The sequence below is a fragment of the Phocoena sinus genome, chromosome 7, assembly GCF_008692025.1.
Source record: "Phocoena sinus isolate mPhoSin1 chromosome 7, mPhoSin1.pri, whole genome shotgun sequence".
In the NCBI taxonomy this organism is placed as follows: Eukaryota; Metazoa; Chordata; class Mammalia; order Artiodactyla; family Phocoenidae; genus Phocoena; species Phocoena sinus.
The window spans coordinates 44,705,553-44,711,552 of NC_045769.1; the positions used below are offsets into that span (position 1 = coordinate 44,705,553).

General features: G+C 36.5%; 1 protein-coding gene across 1 annotated transcript in view; it reads right to left on the reverse strand.

Annotated features, from left to right (window-relative positions):
- C7H2orf88 (chromosome 7 C2orf88 homolog) overlaps positions 1–5,726 on the reverse strand; it is an 81,779-nt gene extending 76,053 nt beyond the window's left edge. The window contains exon 1 of the mRNA XM_032637356.1: positions 5,647–5,726. The gene's annotated coding sequence lies outside the window, so the exon portion shown is untranslated. The remainder of the gene's footprint in view (positions 1–5,646) is intronic.
- Between the last annotated feature and the right edge of the window lie 274 nt (positions 5,727–6,000).

A 6,000-nucleotide genomic window follows, 5' to 3' on the forward strand; every position in this document is an offset into this window, starting at 1 on the left:
CCCGCGTACAGCAAAAAAAAAAAAAAAAAGAAACAAGAAAAATCTCAAATAAACAATCTAACTTTACACTTAAAGGAACTAGAGAAAGAAGAACAAACAAAATCCAGAGTTAGCAGAAGGAAAGAAATCATAAAGATCAGAGCAGAAATAAATGAAATAGAAACAAAGAAAACAATAGCAAACATCAGTAAAACTAAAAGCTGGTTCTTTGAGAAGATAAACAGAATTGATAAACCTTTACCAGACTCATCAAGAAAAAGAGGGAGAGGACTCAAATCAATAAAATTAGAAATGAAAAAGAAGTTGCAACAGACACAGCAGAAATACAAAGCATCCTAAGAGACTACTACAAGCAACTCTATGGCAATAAAATGGACAACCTGGAAGAAATGGACAAATTCTTAGAAAGGTATAACCTTCCAAGACTGAACCAGGAAGAAATAGAAAACATATACAGACCAATCACAAGTAATGAAATTGAAACTGTGATTAAAAATCTACCAACAAACAGGGGCTTCCCTGGTGGCGCAGTGGTTGAGAGTCTGCCTGCTGATGCAGGGGACACGGGTTCGTGCCCCGGTCCGGGAAGTTCCCACACACTGTGGAGTGGCTGGGCCCGTGAGCCATGGTCGCTGAGCCTGTGCATCCAGAGCCTGTGCTCCGCAATGGGAGAGGCCACAGCAGTGAGAAGCCCACGTACCGCAAAAAAAAAAAAAAAAATCTACCAACAAACTAAAGTCCAGTACCAAATGGTTTCACAGGTGAATTCTATCAAACATTTAGAGAAGAGCTAACACCTACCTTTCTCAAACTCTTCCAAAAAATTGCAGAGGATGGAACACACCCAAACTCATTCTATGAGGCCATCATCACCCTGATACCAAAACCAGACAAAGACACTACAAAGAAAAGACAATTACTGATCAATATCACTGATGAATATAGGTGCAAAAATCCTCAACAAAATACTAGCAAACAGAATCCAACAATACATTGAAAGGATCATACACCATGATCAAGTGGGATTCATCCCAGGGATGCAAGGATTCTTCAATATACGGATATCAATGTGATATACCATATTAACAAACTGAAGAATAAAAACAATATGATCATCTCAATAGATGCAGAAAAAGCTTTTGACAAAATTCAACACCCATTTATGATAAAAACACTCCAGAAAGTGGGCATAGAGGGAACCCACCTCAACATAATAAAGGCCATATACGACAAACCCACAGAAAACATCATTCTCAATGGTGAAAAACTGAAACTATTTCCTCTAAGATCAGGAACAAGACAAGGATATCCACTCTCACCACTATTATTCAACATAGTTTTGGAAGTCCTAGCCACGGCAATCAGAGAAGAAAAAAAAATAAAAGGAATACAAATTGGAAAAGAAGAAGTAAAACTGTCACTGTTGGCAGATGACATGATACTATACATAGAGAATCCTAAAGATGCCACCAGAAAAATACTAGAGCTAATCAATGAATTTGGTAAAGTTGCAGGACACAAAATTAATGCACAGAAATCTCTTGCATTCCTATACACCAATGATGAAAACTCTGAAAGAGATATTAAGGAAACACTCCCATTTACCATTGCAACAAAAAGAATAAAATACCAAGGAATAAACCTACCTAGGGAGACAAAAGACTTGTATGCAGAAAACTATAAGACACTGATGAAAGAAATGAAAGATGATACAAAGAGATGGAGAGAAATATCATGTTCTTCGATGGGAAGAATCAATATTGTGAAAATGACTATACTACCCAAAGCAATCTACAGACTCAATGCAATCCCTATCAAATTACCAATGGCATTTTTTACGGAACTAGAACAAAAAATCTTAAAATTTGTATGCAGACACAAAAGACCCCAAATAGTCAAAGCAGTCTTGAGGGAAAAAGCGGAGCAGGAGGAATCAGACTCCTTGACTTCAGACTATACTACAAAGCTACATTAATCAAGATAATACGGTACTGGCACAAAAGCAGAAACAGAGATCAATGAAACAGGATAGAAAGCCCAGAGATAAACCCATGCACCTGTGGTCAACTAATCTATGACAAAGGAGGCAAGGATATACAATGGAGAAAGGACAGTCTCTTCAGTAAGTGGTGCTGGGAAAACCGGACAGCTGCATGTAAAAGAATGAAATTAGAACACTCCCTAACACCATACACAAAAATAAACTCAAAATGGATTAGAGACCTAAACGTAAGGACACTATAAAACTCTTAGAGGAAAACACAGAAAGAACACTGACATAAATCACAGCAAGATCTTTTTTGATCCACCTCCTAGAGTAATGGAAATAAAAACAAAAATAAACAAATGGGACCTAATGAAACTTAAAAGCTTTTGCACAACAAAGGAAACCATAAACAAGACAAAAAGACAACCCTCAGAATGGGAGAAAATATTTGCAAACGAATCAACAGACAAAGGATTAATCTCCAAAGTATATAAACAGCTCATGCAGCTCAATCTTAAAAAAACAAACAACCCAATTCAAAAATGAGCAGAAGACCTAAATAGACATTTCTCCAAGGAAGACATATAGATGGCCAAGAAGCACACAAAAAGCTGCTCATCATCACTAATTATTAGAGAAATGCAAATCAAAACTACAATGAGGTATCACCTCACACCAGTTAGAATGGGCATCATCAGGAAATCTACAAACAACAAATGCTGGATAAGGTGTGGAGAAAAGGGAACCCTCTTGCACTGTTGGTGGGAATGTAAACTGATACAGCCACTATGGAGAACAGTATGGAGGTTCCTTAAAAAACTAAAAGTAGAATTGCCATATGACCCAGCAATCCCACTACTGGGCATATACCCAGAGAAAACCATAATTCAAAAAGACACATGCACCCCAATGTGCATTGAAGCACTACTTACAATAGCCAGGTCATGGAAGCAACCTAAATGCCCATCGACAGACGAATGGATAAAGAAGATGTGGTACATATATACAATGGAATATTACTCAGCCATAAAAAGGAACGAAATTGGGTCATTTGTAGAGACGTGGATGAATCTAGAGACTGTCATACAGAGTGAAGTAAGTCAGAAAGAGAAAAACAAATATCGTATATTAACGCATATATGTGGAACCTAGAAAAATCGTACGGATGAAGTGGTTTGCAGGGCAGAAACTGAGACACAGAAGTAGAGAACAAATGTATGGACACCAAGGGGGGAGAGCCGCGGGTGGGTGGTGGTGGGATGAATTGGAGATTGGGAATGACATGTATACACTAATATGTATAAAATGGATAACTAATAAGAACCTGCTGTATAAAAAAATAAATAAAATAAAATTTTGAAAAAAGCCAGAAGACAATGAAATGATAGCTTTGAAGGGCTGGGAAAAAAATCCCATAACCAACTAAAATGTCCTCAAAAATAAACATTAAATAAGGACATTTTCAGCGAAATAAAGCTAAGAGAACCAGTCACCAAAAGACCCATTCTAAATGCAGAAGAAAAATGATACCATATGGAGGCTTGGGGATGTAGGAGAGAATGAAGAGTGAACAATAAAATATATGGGTAAATTAAATAAATTATAACTAAAATTGACTGCATACACACAACTTCTTTTGAAAAGTGTGTGTATACATACATTATCTCTGTACATGTATGTCTGTATATGTATACATGCATGCATGCTTATCTATATATGCATGTACATGCATACATATATACAGACATATATGCATGTATACTATGTTGAGTGTCTTTTAGTGAGACTCTTGCCCATTCTACTGAGTTGTCCCTCTCTCAGTAACTGATATAAACAAATTAAAGGGAACATCACGAGGAAAATTTCAAAATATTAGAACTGAAAGGCTTATTAAGAGAAAAAGGGAGGAAGATGTAAACAGCAATATACAGAACAAAAAAGTTAAAGTAGACAAGAGAATAACAGATTTTTTAAATTATGAAGGAATACCATAAATGAATTAGTGAATTTGAAAAGTTGATGAAATCAAATATTGGAAAAAGATAAAATTTCAAAATTACCCAAGTAAAAGAAAACTCGAATAGACCAATAGGCTCTAAGAAAATATAATCAATTATTTTAAAAAAAACTTTAAAAATTGGCTAAGTCTAGACTGTTTTACAGGTAAGATCCACAAGAAACCCATAATCTCCAATTAGTGGAAAAGCTCTTCAATTAATTTTATAATACTAGTATACTCTTCATACAAAATCTAAGGATAGGAGAAGAAAAGGAAATTATGGGCAATTTCACATATAAACATTGATGCAATGTTTAAACAAAATATTAAATAATAGAATCCAGTGTGCTATAAATAACAACAACAATAGCAACAAAACATCATGATCAAGTAGGCTTCATACCAGGAAGGTAAATTCTAAAGGAGGGAAGGCATATGTCCAAGTCAATCGACGTAGAAAAAAATTTTGATGAAGTCCAAAAGCTATGTATGATAAAAAAAACTCTTAACAAAACTAGAAATTGGAAGGAATTCCCTTACTTTGATGAAGTTATCTATCAAAAACCTATAGCAAGAATCACATTAATGGAAAAACTTAAAAAGCATTCCCTTTACATTCAGGAACAAGATGAAGATCCTCCTTATTGATACAGAACACTGTAGGTCCTGGCCAATAAAAGACAAAGCCAAAAATAAACAAATAAAAAGAAATAAGAGGTAGGCTAGCAAATTAGCATATCAAAATTTGTGGCGTTCCACTTTCCAACAATTAGAAAATAAGATATCACAATAGTAACAAAAACACTAATAAGTGTCTCTACATAAATCAACAATGAATACATAAGGAAAATCTATTCTTTAAAATTCTCTAAAGGTTAAACATAAGGTTACAAGATTTTATTAAAATTTACAAGTAAGGCCTGAATAATTGGAGGGATGTACTATGTTTATGACTGGAATCATGACTCAGGCAGAAGTGAGAAAGAAAAATGTTATTCTAAATATAGGAACGTGAAATCTAAAAACATAATGTTGAATGAAAAAATAAACAGAAGTGAATTTTGTTCAATTTATGTAAAATTTATAAACAAACAGAAAGACTATACTATGTATTTTAAAGAATATATATGTGCTCATTTACACACACACACACACACACACACATACACATTCCTAGTATGAACTCTATTTCTTGATCATGAGGTGTTTTTTATACATACCCATATATTCTTTCTTTTTTCTTTCTTTTTTTTTTTGCGTTACGTGGGCCTCACTGTCATGGCCTCTCCCACTGCGGAGCACAGGCTCTGGACGCGCAGGCTCAGCGGCCACGGCTCACGGGCCCAGCCACTCCACGGCATGTGGGATCTTCCCGGACCGGGGCACGAACCCGCGTCCCCTGTATCGGCAGGCAGACTCCCAACCACTGCGCCACCAGGGGGGCCCATTCTTTTTACTTTAAGGACAAACATTAAAGACCAAGGGAGGCTTATTACTGCCGGCAGAGGTGCCTTAAATGGTGACCTTGTCTGGTCCTGAAAGACTTAATCTCTCTAAATATCTAGCTTAGTTTACCTAGGGTTGAAAGAGATGATGCTGGCACACTCACAAAGAATGATAATAAAAATCCTCCAAATGCATTTACAGTGTAATATCATACCTCTGCTTGTGTTTATTAATGCACTACCAGGTGATGGCTAATGGACAAGGGGCATGCCGAGGCTCAGTCTCCTGTTTGAGATGATGTCCTACTCAGTAATCCGATCACCAGGAATGGAACACAGCCATGAGAAGGAATCTGATTTCGTTTCTGGGGTGGAAAGAAGCAAAGTAACAGACAGATTCCAACTCAGGTTGTGTTTTGTTTTCAAGGTACGCATTTTGACGAGGTATCTGGGTCACCTGCCAGCTCCCATGCATCCCTCAATTTGTAATCTCCTTGCTGTGTCCACACACAGATCAGACCTTTTCCTGTGCTCTGAGGGCTTCTCTGTCCTCCTAGAGATCTAAATCA